At 27.5% G+C, this 21,127-nt stretch overlaps 1 long non-coding RNA gene across 1 annotated transcript; it reads right to left on the bottom strand.

The window, feature by feature from the left end:
* Positions 1 to 7,060: 7,060 nt before the first annotated feature.
* LOC122269296 (uncharacterized) lies at positions 7,061 to 21,127 on the bottom strand. The gene is made up of 4 exons (XR_015435570.1): positions 20,985 to 21,127; positions 19,132 to 19,234; positions 16,277 to 16,350; positions 7,061 to 7,272 (listed from the first exon to the last, which is right to left on the bottom strand). It is a non-coding gene; the product is annotated as an uncharacterized LOC122269296 (long non-coding RNA).

Here is a 21,127-nt window from a genome sequence, read left to right as displayed (position 1 = left end):
CATTTCTCAGATCCTTCGAGTGTGACAAATTTAATGTTAGTATTGAAAATTCTACTTTTTGTGGAATTTGTTATGTTTTTGTTTCTCCAGAATTCATTGAGAATAGCATAACTGCTTAAAGCTTTGTTTTAATCTATTTAGTATAGTATATCTTCCTTAGTTTCTCCTTTGTTGTATCGGTAATATCTCTATTTCGTTATGTCTCCCCGAATTGCTTAAAATTAACAAATACTACTTTAAATAAAATTGCCTTTTAAATAGATTATATATCCTCAAAAAATCGAATCGCAAAAACTTAAATTTAAAAATTAATTCCATGAAAATGAATAAAAGCGAAGAAATTGAGGGAAAAAAGATAGTCTCACGTCATTCACACGTCATAAGAATGGTAAGAAACGAGGGTGTGATGCCATAAAAGGCATTTACATATTTCCTAGCTTCTAAAATTTTTTAACTTCTTAAATTTATTTTTTTAATCATTCTTAATTGAATTGTAAGTAAATTAAACAGATTACTGATTTTTATTACATTTCATAAAAAGCAAATATAAATATTTTATTCTTTTCTTAACAGTCAATGTAACTGCTAACAATTTCTTCAATACAAATGTAAAACTCATTAATTCTTTGCCGCGACAAAATAGAACATCAAAATCTGTTTTTAACTATTTATTCTTTATTTCTCTTACCACAAAAATGTTTCAGTTACAAGATTACACAAATTCTCATGATCCTTTTTAGTTAGCTATAGCCAAATTACTTTAATATTGATTACGGGGGTTGGTTTTGTTTTTGGCTATTTTATCTTTTGATAAATCGCGAATCATGAATCTCTTCCCATGCTCCTAACTGTGTGTTGAGAACAATTCAATCACTTTTTAATTTGGTTTTTTGATTAGACTAGTCATGTGGGATTTATCTCCCATGGCCTTTCCTTTTTGATATTATTATGCAAAATTTATTATTTCACTTAGAAAGTCTTATGGATAAAATATAATTTTAATTTCGTACCTTGAGCACTACAAATACTACTGAATAAAAGCTTTATTATAATTATGATCCAGTTTTCATTTTCAACTGCCATTTTCATTATCCTGTTCTCTTCACATCTTCAATTAGTAAATTATACCGTGCAACTCCAACCGCAACCACTTGAATGAATTTTTATCTTTTTCATAGATTTGTTTTTCAGTAGGAATTATAAACTAAACAATAATTAGTTGAATATAACTCTTCTGCAAATAGGAATTGTAGTAATAGATGATTTATTCGAAAAGCTTTTTTTGTCCCGATGGTCTCTCACTGGCTAGGCGTTTTTAGAAACATTCACACATTTGCTATTTATTTCAACCGATGACTTAAATCTCTCTTGAAAATGATGTCAAAGAAAAGAAATGTCCTCATGTTATTCGCTTTAAAGAAAAATCTCTCGGGACTCTATTGTTAAAATTTCAGAAGCATGTCTTATAAATATATTCTCCGATTCACGTTTTAGCTCTCAAGGAAATTGACGTAAAACTTGCAAGAATCTTTTCTTTAAAAGTTGTTGAAATGGCAATAAAATTGAATTGAATTAGGACAATTTGTGACTTTGAGAATTATGATGTGTTGAAAATACAAAACAAAAATTCACCTCCACTTTATAAGTAGAATCTGTAATTTCACAAATAAATTCTGAAGTTTAAAGTGGCAAATGGAGGTCACTGAGAAACACGATAAAAAGGAATAGAATATTCAAATTTTTAGTATAGTTAAATCAGTCCCAGAAACCAATCGACGCACTTTGTATATACGAGTAATAATAAATTATGAATTATAATTGAATGGGAAAATGCCAATTCCAGTCTCATGTTTTTATAATCTTTTTAATATATTGACCCACAGGTGGTTTGTAAAAAACGGTTTCCAGACCGTGTTTACCTACAGTTTACAGTGTTAGTTAATCATCAATGTCTGTGGTCAATGAACGGGTGGGTGAACAATTTGACCAGTCTGGGAAGAGACCGAGGATGCGTGACATAAGTCCTCTTTATAATGTTTTATCATGGAATGAATGACTTTACGGGCATGTCATAGAGCTACAAAAGCATGGAAGCCATCTAAACCCTCTTTTTTCATTGTAAATAATAAAAGTAATATAATTTAAATAATAAAAATTTATTACTTTAAATACGTCTAGCTTCTGCTTGAACTAATTCTTATCTTTTTCGTGCAAATTTTTCTCTAGTAATTATGTAATGAATAATAATTAGGTGAACTTTTTTGCAAATAAACATTCAGCGAATTGATGATTTGATCTTAAAAAATTCAATTTTTATTTCCACTGGCTTAATGTTTTTAGAATTTACTACTTGTTCCAACTGAAAATTAAAATCGCTCTTTAAAATGGCACTAAAGAAAAGAATATATTTATGTTGTTTGTTCTGGAGAAAGCCCTCTCGGAACTCCATTGTGAGTCATTCAAAAGCCTGTCTAATAAATATATTCTTTTACTCGTCATGCTGCAGCTGGTAAGAAACTTATCATAAAACTTGCAAGAATTTTGTCGTTCAAAACTCGTGCAAATGGCAAGAAAGTTTAAAAATTTGCGTCTTTCAAAAACATTGCGGGACTAATCAACATTAATAATATTATAATTTATTTAAAATTTTTAAATGAGAAACAGAAAGCAATATAATGTTGATTGTATAGCTTGGTATAAAAAGTAGTATAACGTAGAATTAAAAAATAATCTTAGAAAAATGTACAGTTATCTCAGATTTTGTGAATTTGTAGTGCCATTCTCGACCGGGAAATATCAATAGATTTTAAAGGTTTGTTCACAAGGAAAAAAACGTAAGGAAAACTAAAATATTTTCAATAAAAAACTTCGGGGGGGGGTGCTTATACTGTCTTGCAAGTTGTTTCTGAAATTTTTACGGACAAATACAAAAGTTCTCTGCGATAAATGGTATGAAACACGATAAATAGATATAAAATTTCAGGATTCTTAGATCAGTCCTGGATCAAGCACCACTTGGCATTCTTGGTGAACCAGCTCTGTCGCCAAGTTGCTCTCCACAGCGCTTGTAAAAGCAGGTCTTAAAACGTTTTTATATCTTTAGCAATGGTTGCAAACGTGATTTTAAAGAAAAAGAAAGAAAAAAAAACATTGGATGCACTCCCAATATTGTTACAGCTAATTCCATCAACATTAATAGATGAAAAAATCCTCATCGCCAGAATTTGTTTTCAGAAGAGCAATTGAGTGCGAAGATAAAGTTGAAAAACTGTAAAATTGTCTTTTCTTTTTTAACAAGGAGCTGAAATAAAAATATCTTTTCTGAACAAATACGAAAATAAAATTAGGGTCCAATAAAAGTAATTTGCATATAATGTTTTTTTATTAAATATGATATGTTAAATATGATATATAAATTGTTATATATAATTTTTTTTATTGAAAAGCAAAGCAGTTAAAAATTCTAGATATAAATAACATGTTAATAACCTCCTGATTGTTTTGATGTTACTAAAATATTAATGTAGATGACATTAGTTGATAAATTTGTGTTTACTAAAACTAAATATTGAACTTTTGTCTATAGAAGTTTATTTTATCATTACTATATTATTATATAATTGGTTCTTGACGGAAGGAAAAGAATGATAGCCTATAATTTATCTACTTATTTCTATTGTTTTTAAATAAAACCTCGCAGTTGCATTTTTTTATATTGGATGTCATGTTAAACATGTATATACAAGATTTTAAAGTAAATTAAAAATTTTAGCGTATTCCTTGAGTTTCAATTTATGTTTCACTTTGCTTAATCTTATTCCATTTTTTTTCTCAAGAAAATGAATTTCCTATCTCTCATTAAGTCTTCATGTCTTATTTTTATTTATAATTACTCATTAAAATAGCATTTATTACGCAAACTTTGAATCGAATGAACATTATCTTGATGTTGCAGAATTCAGAATGAAAAAAATACAGAATTTCTTCCCACAATTATTTATAAATAGTATTAGAATTTGATACATTGAGGTCCCATTATTCCTTTTGTATAATTTATATAATTTAAGCCATGGATTAGCCAAATGCTGTAATACAGTAAAATTTGGTGGCAGTTTTAGCTTGCCTCTGTGTGAAGTGTAAATAAATATACATAAACTAATCTTGCAGGTTGTGAAAAATGTTATTAATTCCTTCCAAATACTGAGAGTAGCCAGCCTAGAATCTATTGCTAATGAACATTAGAAATGCAGATATTTATATACAATTTGCATCACTTGTCAAAACATTACAATGTATATAGGCATAGATATTTTAGTTCAGTATTAATTGTAATATTATGTAAAAGCTTATTGAAATAATATTTAAATATTTTGAAGAAAATCGTTATAAGGAACGAAAATACAATTGCGTATTATTCAATATTCAATTTGATTCCATTGTAAGTTTAACATTTCTCCCTTGTTTTACAATAATCTTGAGATACACCATGCGTATTCTAAAATATTAAAAAAATATATCCAAAAATATCCATACATATGAAATAACCAAAAATACCATATTTGACGCTGTAAGTGAGAATTTGAAATTTCCCGATATCAAAACCTGTTTTCTTACAGTTCAATGTAAATGAAAATGAAATCCTTTTCTGAATTAAATTTTTCGTTTCAAAGGTATTTTCATTATAAAACCCACTAAAATTTGAGCAAAATTTAAGCAAACTAATTAAATAGAAACTAATTAACTAATAACAAACTAATTGACTAAAAAAATTACTTGGTACTTCTTTCAGAAATGGAAGAAACTAAAAATAAGTCGCACAATTGTTTAGTAATAAGCCAACAACGCTAGCCATTTTACTAAATTGTTCATAATTATTCTGTAATTTGTGAATAAAAATTCAATAATTAGTGAAAAAACGCAGCAGTTATTAAATTTTTAGGTCTACTTTATAATGTTAATTGAATAATAGTATGCAATAGTAAAATCTATATTATTATATATTCATTTTGAAATCCCTACACCATATTATCTGAAAGTTATTTAGAACATTCATTCTTATAAGTATTTAGTAATGAATTGAAAATTAACATACATTGTGAATACAATATTACCTTTGTAGTTGATACAATGATTAATATGTAATTTGTCCATTTAATTATATCTATAAAATATGATCGAAATATTTTGATGAATATAAAAAAATTCTTTGCATAAATATAAAAAAAATTTAATTCTACTTTGTCATTTCACACAAAACATTGAAGGAAACGATATATTTTTAGTTTCTTAAGAAACTCGATAGTTTTTTTCCAAGTCCTTGCTCATTTATTTTCACTTATTTAAAAATGAAGTATTAAATACTACCTTGAAAATTTAATCACTTTATTAAACTAGATAGCAATTAAGAAATCTTTAAAACTGTTTTGGTATTATTACGAAGTCGTATACAGATATCAAAGAAATATATCTGAGTCTTTAATACATCTATCACAATAAACAGCTGTGCATCTTCCAAAATAAAAAAAATCATTACGATCCTAAAAAAATTTGACCGATTCTAGAAATATCAGCGACCTACGTTTTCTGATTCTATTTCTAGAAAGCTGATAATTTTTAAGTTCGATAAATTTTTAACTGTTTTTCGGACAGGGAAAAAAAATTTAACGCAAATAAAATAGCTTTTTAATCCACATCAACCATTCTCCTCCTAGACTAGACCAACGAAACAGGGTTGCACGCTGCTGTAAGATAAGGTGTGACGCATTAATAGGTCGGATTTCCATATTTGGGATTTTCAAAGCATTTATTCTCGACCACGCCAAGCTGTGCCTATAGTGTGAGTCTTTCCTGGAGTGTGTACCGGAATCTAATCGCCACTCTTTGTATGCAATAATAAATTTTTTAAAAATACCAATTTTTGTGTTACTATTTTAATAATCTTTTCCAATAAAGCTAGACAGTAGACTACTCTTAAGTCCCAATTCCTTGTAAATTACCACGTCTGCCCACTGTTCCCCTTAGTTGTAAATCATTAATGGCTGTTGTCAACAAGCGGGTGGGTGACTACTTTGGTTTGCCTGCGAAGAGACCGAGAATGAACGATATAAATTCTTTTTATACTGTCTCATCATAGAATGCATGACTTCGCAGGCATGCCGTTGGGCAACTAAAGCGTGGAAGCCTTCCCCTCATTATCAAAATTGTGATGGCATGTCTTCGGATCATCAGGTATGCTTCCCAGACTATCATGAATAGATTTACGCTTCGTAAATAAAGTACTTTTACTTCCTTGCAAATAAACGGAATAGGAAAAAAAAACGAGAATAATTTTCCTTAATTATATGTATTGCCTCTGAATTTTCTCGAGTCTATTTATTTGTAAGACGCTTTGATTGTCTTGTATTTATAAGCAAAAACAGAAAAGTTTCTTAATCTTAATTAACTCAATATTTTCATTCGTTACCATGTCGATTAAAAGAGGAAGCACCATTGAGGTTCATTACAGTTTTTAATACATAGTTTATTAATTTAATGAAAATTACGTGAGCTATTTTTATAATTACGTGTGCATAATTTTACAGTTCTAAGAGAATAATCGTTAGAAAAACAATTTTTTTACAATTAGATATGAAAAAATAAAATTCACCATCACTAGGAAGTATAGCTTTTATTCAGATGATAATGATTTTTTTAGAATTAACTTAGCTTGAATCAAAATTAAAATTATTTTTGTTTTTCAAAATAAATTTTAAGCTTTATAAGTAATTCCACACAAATGACTATTCATTTTTTACTGATTTTATAGAACTCCATTAATTTCATGTCAAGCATCTGAACATAATCATATATAATTATCTAAGCAATAAATTTCGCATAAACTTTGTTTATAAACAAATTCGGTACAATACATGTAAAGAAAACTTATGGAATTGTAGAAATTCAGTTAATTCATTAAAATTACTCTGCTAATTAATAGATTACGGCAGAGTAACATTTACTAGGTGCTATTAAACATGAGAAGTTATGTTGCATAATTTTGGTAAAATTGATGTTTTAAATCTTCAAATGATTGATATTTTATTAACTCGAATTTTTAGAATGATACAGAAAGATTTTATAGTTGAATTTGTTATTAAGAAAATCAGACTTTTTATTGATTTTTCTTTAATTCTGTCTTTTTCGTAGTGCTTCTTTTTCTCAATTTTCCGATTCAGGGACTTTCTCTCCTCCGTCTAAGTCTCCTCTATCTGTTCTCATACAAATTCCAGTTGTCTAAAAGGGAACAATAACATGGAATACTAAGAAATGTACAAATAAAATGCAATCCGATATCTGGATTTTTCAATAAAAAATCTTGATTATGAAATTGTAAAATATGTGATGTAAATTATGCATTTTAAAATATGCATCTTAAATCATAGTATAGTTGATATTTCAAGTGAAATGACTAAATATTAGCAAAATTTACCGGCAAAACATGAATGTTAAAATATTTTCTTATTTTGCTTCACTCAATTAGTATAAGTTCAGAAAGCAGCTCATAAATATATATATATATATATATATATATATATATATATATATATATATATATATATATATATATATATATATATATATATATATATATATATATATGTTACCGGCAAGGTATGAAATCCGGCATTGTATAGAATGACTAGGCATTGTACAGAATGCCTAAAATTAGTCGGCAAAGTATGAAGTGATTTATATTTCACACATTTCCTAGGCATTCTATAGATTGCCAAATGAGAAACCGACAAGGTATAAAATACATCTCCCATTCGTTTCAAATATGACTTGGCAAGGCTCGTGACTTTTAACGCGTGACTTTCAACGTGTGGCTCGTGACTTTTGACTAATAACAAAAATTATTTTTTTACTGTGCTACATGGAAATGGAAAAATTTAATGAAATGTAATTCAAAATGTCATTCAAGCCTGCCATGTTGCAACAAGTAGGTTAATTTCATATTTTTAACATGAAAGTTTTGTTTCCCTTAATAAGAAAGGCTTAAATTTTGTTTCGCATAACTTTTTAATTTTCTTTCCACATTTTTAATACATGTTTTTCAATGGCACTCTCAGTATTTTTTCAGAATAACATTTTTATTTTTGAGAAATGCATGTTACTGTGAATGAGCAAAATCGGTAGTTTTATATTTATTCGATATTTTAATACTTAATGACGAAAGATTAGTAGAAACATCAGTGTAGGGTATACCGGGCAAATGTATACCGGGCAATGGCACGTCACCTTAAAAAAACATCAGTGTAGGATATACCGGGCAAATGTATACCGAGCAATGGCACTTGATCTTAAAAAAACTTCAGTGTAGGATATACCGGGCAAATGTATACCTGGCAATGGCATTTAACTGGAACTAGTATGACTGGACCTTTGGTAAATGACCGAAATATATACTAGGTCTAGTTAAGTTCCATTGCCCGGTATACATTTGCCCGGTATACCCTACACTGATGTTTTTTTATGGTTCAGTGCAACTGCCCGGTATACATTTGCCCGGTGTATCCTACACTGATGTTTTTTTAAGATCAAGTGCCATTAACCGGTATACATTTTCCCGATACTCCAAACACTGATGTTTCTTCTAATCTATCATCAGTAAGTATTAAAATATCGAATAAATGTAGTTATATTCACGAATAAATTAATATCATATCGGATGTAATAAATATTTCGGACATTCACCTAAGCGATTAATTTGATTGTCAGCATTCACCAGTGAAATTCAACAACCACCGATTTCGCTCATTCACAGTAACATGCACATCATTTACATAATAACCTCATCAGGACGTTTAATTCATACTTTGCCGAAATAGTATCCGGCATTGTATAGAATGCCTAGGCAAAGTATGTAATACTTCTCACATTTCATACTTTGCCTAAAAACGTTAGGCATTCTATACAATGCCGGCGATTTATACTTTGCCGGTAACATATATATATATATATATATATATATATATATATATATATATATATATATATATATATATATATATATATATATATATATATATATATATATATATATATATATATATATACATATATATATATATATATATATATATATATATATATATATATATATATATATATATATATATATATATATATATATATATATATATATATATATATATATATATATATATATATATATATATATATATATATATATATATATATATATATATATATATATATATATATATATATATATATGGGTCATTCTCACGAAAACTGTCATTTTTCAGTTCACAAAATCCCAAAAAAGTGAAGTGAATGAAAAGCTCTGAAAATTTTTATATTAATAGAAATATATAATGGCATTATAAAGAAAGTATATATCCTATAAATTATACTTAATATTTAAATTAATTAATTTTTTAAATAATTAATTTATAATTAATTAATTTAAAATAATTAATAACTAATTAAATAATTTAATAAATAAATAAATTAATTTAATAAATTAAGTAATTAATTTTTTAATTTATTTTTCAAATTAATTAATAAGTAAATTAATTATTTTCAGTATTTAAAAAGTGAGGGAATGACACTAAAAGTGAGGGAATGATATTTTATTTTAATACATGTTTTTATCTAAGTTACATCTACCTAAAGTTTGAAAATGATATCATACTAAGTATATCTAATATTTATTATAATTTAGTCTTATATATTGAATAGTTTATACAGGATTGGGAAATAAAATTGGCTGGCACGATTGAACAAAAAAAAATTTAATAATATACTTATCTTGAATCATTCCCTCACTTCAGCGTCATTCTCTCACTTTATACACTAGTGAGGGAATGACGAATTCAATAAAATTTAAAAATAACAGTTAGGCCTAATTAATTTCTGAAGTCAATCGCATACAATTATATTCATACAAGAAAGTAACATATAATTATCCACTTTCTCGATGAAGTTGTATTTTATTTTACTCTAAAAAATGGCATGAGGGAATGACAACTGTAAAAAATTTTACCTGGTTTGATTCATTCAAATTTATTCCACAGCAAAGCTTCTTTAAGTTGAAGATGGAAACATACTGCAATTTTGTTCTATGATGCCAGTTGTTAACTTCTGAAGTTTTTATTAAAATATTTTTATTCTAAGAAGATTGCAGGTGATAAGAACATTGTTGTGAGGGAATGACGCGAAACACTGGGGACAACGTTTAAAATAGTGCTGTGTTAATATTTTTATCAGAAATTAAATTTAAAATTGATTTTCTGAATTCTATATTTCAGTATTCTGAAATAAAAAACACGAATTTGTAAAAAAAAAAAATTATTATTTCAGAAACAATTTTTTTCTTTTTTTAAATCATCAGTGGGGACAAGTGAGGGAATGACATATTGGTATATTTTAATTACCTAAAATAAATAAAAAATAAAAATTGATAATTTTATTTTTATTCTTTTGTTAGCTTGCATTCTGTTGGACACTTTCCATGAATTTTTTTTTTCGTAAGCTGTAAAACAAACATAAAATATACTGGGGACATGAAAATGACTGTTTTTGTGAGACTGTTTTATATATATATATATATATATATATATATATATATATATATATATATATATATATATATATATATATATATATATATATATATACGAGGGTTGTAAATTAAATAGTGGCAACTTAACCTTGAAACTCACAAAAGGGCGCGCATGCGTAAATAGGGTATGGGTGTGGTGAGGTGGCGCTGTTGTCGATGTGTAGAGTGCAAAAAACAGTCGATTTGCTTAGAAGGGTAGTTGTTGAGTGGCGTTAAAGTGAGGAGTTTCGTTTCCATCGTTCTAAAGCATGTTGTGAAAAGGCTTAATGACGAAAAAAGACGAGATGCTTGAATCCATCGTGCTACTGTCCTATATGGTAAAGCATTTGCTCCAAAGGCTTCCACTAATCCTCGATAGCATTCTGTTGCATTTTTGCCACGGGAAACCTCGATTGTAAGCCACGACCGCTGATCACCTTTTGAAAACATGCTTTAGAGCGATGGAAACGAAACTCCTCACTTTAACGCCACACAACAACTACCCTTCTAAGCTAATCGACTTTTTTTTGCACTCTACACATCGACAACAGCCCCACCTCACAGCTCCCATATCTAATTTGCGCATGCCCGTCCTTCTGTGAGTTTAAAGGTTAAGTTGCCACTATTTAATATATATATATATATATATATATATATATATATATATATATATATATATATATATATATATATATATATATATAAAATATATAAGTGGAGAGTGAAATGATAACACATAGCCAATCATAAAGGATTTGCGCTTAGTAACGCACAAAACAGCCAAGCAAAATTGAGAACGCATGAGTGGGAAAAGATAATAATTTTTAATAATGTTGTCTGCTGAATTGTTACAACTAAACTTGACAGATAAAGTTTGTTGAAATTTTTATTTTGTTTTGAGTATGTCTAATGATGGTGTACAAGTTTTACATTGTTGTCCGTGCATTTTTATTGGCGTGGTCACGTGGTAGGATCCAGTTTTCCCCCATTCATTTCAATACTGTTTTGGTTTTCACCAGCATAAAACTAATAAAAGTCGTAAAGGTATTGTTTATCCATAAAAATTTCTGTATCCCTTATTTAAAGTTATTTCCCAGTACAGCTATTATTACGTTTTTAATTCAATTTTTGAGTTTAAAACTAAGAGAATAGTTCTATTTTTTATTATTATTATAATGAGCTACATTTTAAGATAAAGTTTGTTAGATAGATCATCAAATCTTATTAACCGTTTAACAGTTATTATTGTTGTGCAAATAACGTTAATATACTGTAATAAGTTACAGTTAAAGAGATATGTTAAATGATTTATAACTTAATGATCAGCTTCATGCGTATTGAGATGCAAGCAAAAATAGTATTTAATATATCCGCCCATTTGGTAAGTGAAAATTTTAAATTACAGTTGTAAACTCATCAAATTTGTTTGAACAATATATTGTTATAACTATATATTGTTATAACAGTATAATTGTTATTTTAAAAAATGATTACATTGAAAAATTACTTCTGCTTAACAATAGATCTAAATATTTATAATACTAATAGATAATAATATTTGGACGTGGTAAGTAGAGGCACAAACGTAAGCAAACAGAATTTCCTTTACTGCATATATGTTAAGTGAATAATTTTAACTTTAGTGGAAAATGTGTTCTGCCCAAAAACGACAATAATTGCGAAGCAATTATTGCGGTTGGTGAGCGGCAGCGAACAGGGGGCAGAGCCCCCTAGTATATATATATATATATATATATATATATATATATATATATATATATATATATATGTGTGTGTGTGTGTGTGTGTGTGTGTGTGTGTGTGTGTATAAGAATGACTCCTAATCCTTTAGACGTTAGAACAATCTACGACTAACCGTTCGAGCTGGTTGAGCAAAATCGAAATGGAATTTTCTGATTGGTTAAGCGTTTAAATTTAATTATAGATGATACAATATGTCAAATAATTCAAGGATTACATTAGTGGAATTTGTTAGCTTATAGCTCTATTTGATTAAATATAGTTTATTGTTTGTACTTTATTATTTATTTTTCATTTGCTACTTCAGCAAATAAAAAATTTCTTGTTGTTTATTGAATTTATTAAATAAACAAAATAAACAACTTACGTCCGTATTCACCAACACAGATTACCTCCGGGTAATCTATGGGTAAGGGTAAAATCACGAGTTTAGTGCGAAACGTTATTCTCCAGCCGAAATTTCGCCAAACTCGCAGATTTCATCGACTGTTCTGACTCTCCGGGTAACCCTCCGTTTTTGCTGAGTTATCGGAGGGTAACCTATTCACGAGGAGCATGTAAGCAAAAAAGATGGAGGATTCTATCGCTGCGTTTGGGCTTGAAAATCTTGAATTTCTTGAAACTGTTGAAAGAAGGGAAAGATATGTCCCAACTATCAGAAATAATGACCTAGAAGAATTAGATGAAACAGACTTTTTTGAAAGATATCGTTTCTGAAAACCGACGATTGAAGAACTGATCTCCAAAATTGGCAGTAAGTTGGAATCTGATACAGATCGGAACAATGGCTTAACTCCAACGGAAAAAGTTTTAACTGCTGTAAGATTTCATGCATTTGGAAACCAGCAAATAACATGTTTATATTATATAACAGCACGTGTTTATATTATATACAAAGTCACATGGTTTTACCTTGCCCAATCAAAGGCCTCGTTATATTTCCTGCGAGAGTTAAACTCGAGTTGTGAAATCCTTTGTTGAAAACGGTTGGAGAATAAAAAGCGAGGGTTAATCCGAGAGTAACTCTGAACCGTGGATATTCCAATCCCCGAGTTACTCTTGAATTTAACTCGGCGTGGTGAATACGGGTGTTAGTGGACTACGTCAGCAAATTAATATTTCAAAATGTATCTGATACCACGTATTCATTAGGCTAATGGTAATTTACTTAAAATGTATTTCGATAGGAGTAAAGAATTTGAAATCAAACGGTAATTGAAATTTAAAATCTAGGGTAATTGATTGAGACTGCGGAATTGAACACTGATAGTTGTCAACTGAAAATAGGATTGGCTGTTCAAGACTGATTTTCAAAATAAAATTAAAATGATACTAAATCAACGTTGATAATTATATGTATTAAAAGCAAAGCAAAGTTAATGAAAAAAGGGTTAATGGGTAATTTGCTTAGGGGAACCGTAGAAAATCGCTATACCCAGGTCAGGTTTAAATGATTTTTGTAATTTGTACTACTGGTATTATGATAATTGGTGCAGTTTTAATATGCATTTTTCTCCGGATTTCTCCTAGGCTAAAAAATATTTTTCCAGTGGTAGAAAAAATAGTGTAATGATATTTTAATGAATTGCAGTTTTTTTTCATCATTAGATTTAAGTATTTCAAACACCTATTTATATAAAGGCCAGATAGATAAATGTTTAGGATTCAAAGTCTTTATCAAACTCTAAAAAAAAATTTTGTCATTATTTTAACTTAAGCTAGATGCCACTGATGAGCTTCAGAAGTGCAATGCAAGAGAAGTACCAAATATACTGATACGTAATATATATATATATATATATATATATATATATATATATATATATATATATATATATATATATATATATATATATATATATAATAAAAAAAATACAAGAAAACACGAAGTTAATGTATAAATACTTGTGCATACATCCATTTCGGGATACCCAACTAAAGTAATAAAATTTTATATAAAATCATTGAATTAATCGTATATTTTTTGGATATATTTACTAAACATTGTTTTGTTAATTTATATAATTTTCCCATGTGCAAATCCATTTTGGGTAAATCCATTGCCAAAATTATTTACTAAACAATTTCTTTGTTAATTTGTATAATTTTTCCATGTGCAAATCCATTTCGGGCAAATCCGTGTTATAATCATCTATTAAAAAATTTTTTCTTTGATAATTTATATAATTTTTCCATGTGCTAATCCATTTCGTGCAAATCCGTGGCTAAAATTATTTGCAAAACAGGCAATTTATGTTTCTCTTTTCTATTCTATATTTTTTCTTAAATAAACATCTATTTTCTAAAACTATTTATGGTCAATTTTTAAAATTATCCAGTATAATATTACCTTGCACACATCCATTTCGGGCCCATCCTTGGTAACTAACAAATCAATGCACAGAATAACAAATCACTTCAGCAGTGCAGTAAGAACGGCACTTTAAAGCCCTCTAGTTACACTCAATTTGCGCTTTTGTTTTCATATTTTGTAATCTGGCAATCTTAATGCGAAAATATTTTTAAATCATTCTTGAAAAATTTCCTGTCCATGTAAGTAGATCTGATTTCGCTACTCGCTTTATAGTCCATTTTTTATACTGTTTTTTTCTTTTTATTTTATTTTATTTTCTGCTTTTACATGGTTATTTTTACTTTTTGTGTTCTATTTTATTTGTTGTAATTTTTGTAAAAACATTTATTAAGTGCTCCTCACACTATTGCATTAATATATTTTGCTTTGGCTTTATTGATGCAATATCAGAAAGCACTCTGTTTTGCGGATATAATCGTTTGGGCTGATGAAAAGATTATATCTTTTTTTTCCGGTTTTTTAAATAAAATTTCGTCCTTTTTTTTTTCTTTTTAAATTGTTGTTTGTTATTTTTTTTACTTATTATTTCCCCCCCCCTTTTTTCATATGTCCATAATTTTTCTTTGTTTTATCTTCTTTTATATATATATATATATATATATATATATATATATATATATATATATATATATATATATATATATATATATATATATATATATATATATAGATATATATATATATATATATATATATATATATATATATATATATATATATATATATATATATATATATATATATATATATATATATATATATATATATATATATATATATATATATATATATATATATATTTGCCGTTGGTTTATTACGTTGGTTTATTAAAAATTTAAGGTCCACACATGGATATGGAGCTAGTGTAAAAGTTTGTGACTCAATTTTGATGCTTGCTAGTGAAATTTTAAATTCACAGATTTCTAAATAAATAAATATTTTTACTTAAGGCTAATATTTATTAAAAAAAATCAAGCTAATCATACTTCAAATAAATAAACATTTTTAAAAAAAAAACAGTCAGTTTTAATTTAAATATTACATGATTACGTAAAATAAAGCTTGCTTCTAATCTAAATTGCATGTAATCATGGATCATATGATTGGATACAAGCATGCCGTCTTTAATCAATACTTTCAACCTCAAATAAGAACGACAAACTTTATTTTCGTAAAGTTTATTTGAGTTAAGAGTTAGGGTGAAAGAAATATGTGATTTCTTATTATTTTATTTCTAAAAAATTAGAGAAGATTAGATAGTTCGAACCTAATTTTTTTCCAATTTCTACTATTGTCAAATTAAAAACAATATTTATGAATTATATGAAAAAATAACTAACTCAAATGTAACATATGATTTTAACGAGAAAAATAACTATACAATATCATTTATGTTAAACTTTAAGATTGAAACATTGACACACTTTTTAAAATAAAAGTTGTATTTAAAAAATAAACAAAATATCGAAAAAAATATTGAAAAATTTAATTTTACTTCAATTGATCTATCTATTGAAAAATATAATAACACTTACGTCATCATTAGGAACGCAAATCAAATCTTCTGCGCAAATGCAATATTTTCGTTGGAAATTGTCGCACTTATCACCTTAAAAGAATAAATATATTGCATAAAACTAATAATAGTAGTTATTGTGCTGTTTAAATTTGAACAGCTATATATGTTTTCATAATTCAAGGGAAATCACACACCCACACATCACTAGATGCATTTTTAACTTTTATTGTTAAATATTTATTACTCTCACTGTATAAATTGAATTCACACTGTTTTGAACAACAGGAATTTCTTTCGATATTAAAAACTGGTAGGTACACGAGTATTTTTCAAAATTCCTGCATCTCAATTCTATAATACAGAATTCTTATGCCTTCAATTTCAGGAGCTTTTTTACGATTTTTACTTACTGAATTTCCTTAAAAACTTCAAGTCTTACATTTAAAATTATATTCGGTTTTAGAAAAATATACTAAATGTACTACGGAGTTAAAAAATTTGCATTTCATGCTAGTTCAAGAATTTTTAACTGTCTAACTTGAAAAACAATGACATAAAAGTCAGTCTGCTGCCAGCTGAAATGCAACTACGATGTTAAAATTTAACATGTTTCATTTTATAATTTAAAGCAAGTTTCTTTTCTTTTTCTTTTTTCAAATTAAAAATATATTAAAAAATACTGGAATTTTGGATACATTCTTTGTGATTTTCTTTTCTAACTTTGATGCTTTAAATTAAATACCAACTATTTATTGTAGAAAAAAAATTTCTCCCGAGATTTCTATTCCGTAATCTAACCCTTATATTGGTGTCAACAGAAAAAAAGAGAGACAAACATAAGATGCTGTCAATTATAAATCTTAACAATTATATTAAAATTCGTAAACCATTAAAAAAAATTCATACAAGAGTAATAAAACCCCTTCCCTATTTAAATTGCATTATAATTTTACTCGATTTTTTCGTATTGAGTTACACAATCTAAATTCCTTAGATAACGTTCTTTTTTTCACGAACAAATGATAATTTTTTTCAAATCCCGGTAAACGTTAATTTCGTTATGATGATCGTATTGACTAAATTTTTATACATAAAACTTGAATTCATTAATAATAAAGTGTTATATATAGTGTATATAGTATATTATATAGTGTGAAGTATTTGAATACATTATTAATAAAGTGTTCTTTCTTTTTGTTGTGGAAATAATTAACTTTCGAGAAAAAAACAATGATGAATGACTAATAATCATGAAGGTTTGTAGGTTAAGCGAATAGGGGGAGGATCTTCCTGGACTATTTACAAATTTGGATTTTTTCCATATATTTGAACGCTATGGAAATTCTGCGCTTCCTTTATTGTAAGTCATATCTTACTGAGAAATTTGATACATCTTCAATTCAGAGCATATGTAAGAATCAAAACAGCAAACTGTCCTTCAGAAATATACGTGAAACACGTCCGGAGCTGCTTAGGTTCTTAACTAGCTTCATAGGTTCTTAACTTAGGTAAGAACCTAAGAAGGTTCACAAATGTGTGTGGGGGTGCGTGGGGAGTTGTCGTGCGTGCGAGCGTGTATAATATAGAATGCCTCATACGAGTCTTTTTAATCTAAATCATAAGCACAAAATAACTTCTCTTATTAATTTTAAGATGTAGATGTCGTTCTTTCACAAAGAGCCAAGAAAAGTCAAGACGCCTACTAAAAGTTTATTTTCTGAAATCAATGGGTAATAAATCTGAGAAAAATGCTTCTTAAGAAAATCCCAAAAAATTCCCTATCGTCTGAATGACATCACGTTTCAAAAATCAAAATCTTTAAATTTTCACATTTGAATGAATTTGGTTAAGTTAAGCATATTCTTACAAGCAATTCCCTTTTAGAATCCTTGTTTAAATATCAGTAGCCAGCGAAAATGCGTGACTTTTTCATATTTTCATAGCTAGATAAATCTGTGCAAAATTCCAACATTTCTGCTATGGGAAATCATCATTGCCATCGATGGTAAAATCCGAAGTAATATGTTAAATAAGCTTAACACAAATTAATAAGAAGCCTATTTATTTGAATTACCAAAACCCTGTAGGATTATTCAGCCTTCATATCAACTTATTTTATGAGTTTTTGCATTTGCAGTTATGCACAGTAAGAAAAAATTATTATTATTATTATAATTCTTAATTTAATTCATTAATATTTCATTTGTTTTATCCTTTTTATTTTTGTTGTGTTATATATATATATATGCATATAAAAGTCAATTATTAATAAATGCAATAAATATGCAATAAATAACTGATCATGCCGTCATAACGAATTACTTAATTTTTACCTGTGCACTTTATTGATGCCAGGTAAACGAAATCCTAACCATGTCGATTGAAGTCGATTTTAGAAACTAAAAGTACAATGAAGTTTTCTGATAAAAAAAATTTTATGTTATCTATTAGTTGAATTCGAACAAGACAAGTAGCAAATTAATAATTCATTAAAATAATAATAATTGCGTAAACAATAAACATCTGGCTTCGGAAGACTTAAGAATTTACAAATCGCTAGAGTAAAGGTAGTATAAATCAAAAATTAAAATTTTCATAAATTTAAACTTCATAACTAAATAATAATGAGGCCTATCAACTTGGCTTTGCTTTCATTTTATCTAAATTGCAAACAAGTACAACAGTAGAATTTTTATTTATTTTGAACAAAAGCAAGAAAAAATGTAGATTTCTTTCGTATTTATCCCCATTTTTTTCCTGTGGTGGTTTGATAGGAGGGTTTGATTGATTCAGATATATTTCAACTACGTGGGGGGAAATCACAAGTCTTTGTTTGTGATTAGGTATTAGAATAGGGATCATTATAATTACCTTCTGATGCAAGTGGTTTACATCTTTTAAATGATACGTATCGACCAGAACAGCAAAAACCCTCATCACATGGTTCAATTAAATTACAAAATTGGCCAGCAGTCTTTGGAAAATACATCAGAAATAAAAAGAAAAATATATTATTCCAGAAATCATTTTCAAGAAAAAGAAAACATTTGTTTGGCACATTTTAGTAATTTTATTTAAAAAGCTCAACAAAACATATCTAAAGTGCGTCTGCGTTTGTGGCAGCAAATCTGCTCACAATAATGTGCATAATACCCAACATAAGTAGACAGTGTTTTTTTTCACAGTATAATTAAATATCTATTCCTTTCATAAACTGAAATTACAAGATTGATTTAGTAGCGTATTAAGCTAAACGCAAATTTTAACAGGCTTCCTTTTTCTTTCCTTTAGTTTTTAATCACAGATGTTTTTTTCTTTCTTTTTTTAAGAAAATCGATAGAAATTTGAAAATAATTAATGTCGCTCTTATTTGAGTTCTGATAGAAAATAATTTAATGTATGCCCCTTAAAAAATGAATACTTTTTTTAATATGAAATCTTTTGATTCTTTTTTTAAAGATATTTTTAATAACACTCGTGTTGCAAAACCCTTATTCTACAGATCAGCTTATTAAGAATGAAGTAATATTAGAGTTAGGGTATTATTACGAATTTTAACAACAACTTAAAATTTAAGGAAGTAACACAATAACACAGAGAAATTCATAAGCAGTTTTTACTCGAATTTTAGAGCATATGAAAAGTTACCCCTTTTTTTCAATGCGAAGCAAAAATGACAACACTGGTCTTTACAGTTTTCAAGCCACGCTAATACAAAAAGCTTAAATACTAGCTTGATTGCTGATTTTTAGCTTTATTTTATCAATTTTAATTAAATTTATGAAATTCATTGTAATCGTTTAGTTATTTGTTTAATTTAGCTCTATGAAATGTCAACATGTCAACACCTACAATGCAGGATTTAACATAAGAACAGCGGGATTTTGGCCTTATCTGAAACAACCATTTGGGGTTATTCCAAAGTAAAATTTTTTTAATTGACTAATATTGTTCAAAATGCAATATATAAGAGTTTTTAGATATTAAAAAATATATTTTATGTTATTGACAATATAGTGAATTATTGTATTGCTGAAGAGACAATCAAAATATGAAAAAATGGATAAATATGACAACCAAAGCTGACGTCTTCAGGGGGTACCAGCTCCGGAAGTCATGAAAACAAAACCTTTTTTATCGAGAGAGCAAGACAAAAGTCTAAAATGTCCCTATAGCTTAAACTAAATTGTAATTGAATTAAAAAATATTATTTATGTACTAAAGAGCAAAATTAAGGGAGAAAAGATATTTGTTTTATTCCAGGAACCGTAAGAAATTGCCAAACTATTAATGGCGCCAATAATGCTTTATCAATTTTAAAAATTAGTACTACTGATAACATTATATTTCATGTTGTTTTATTATGTACCAAATAAACTGATATAGATTCAGGTATTTAATTTACTATAAAAGTAAAAGTAATTTTAAAAATGCACTTTAGGGGAATTGTAAAAATTCGCCTTACTATTATTGACGTTAATTATCTAAATTTTTGTAATTTTGGTTATTGGGTTTGGGAATACAGTAAATGGCACTGATTTCATAGCGAGAATCCTTCTCGAAATACTGTAGTAATAGGTTTATATTAAAGAGGATAATTGCCGAAAAAATTGCTTTACTGATTTACATTTTTGCAATAAGAAGTTCGTTTTGAGCAACAGCATCAGTCCGCATTTTTCTCTTAATTTTCTAATAGAATTAGTTATATTATTTTTAGTACTTACACAGATGAATGCCAAGCTCAATAGTATCATGAAACCAAGGAATTTCATTTCTTATCGTAGCTGATAGCCGTCTTTAATGATGCGTTATATTTCTTCTGCCGTTATTTCTCTTTTATATACCTACGTTAAAATGTAAATAAAGA

This window comes from Parasteatoda tepidariorum, chromosome 7 (genome assembly GCF_982258835.1).
Source record: "Parasteatoda tepidariorum strain Cologne lab strain chromosome 7, Ptep-v5.0, whole genome shotgun sequence".
NCBI lineage: Eukaryota > Metazoa > Arthropoda > Arachnida > Araneae > Theridiidae > Parasteatoda > Parasteatoda tepidariorum.
The sequence above is the reverse complement of the archived record's forward strand: the minus strand, read 5'-3'. Positions and strand labels throughout refer to the sequence as shown.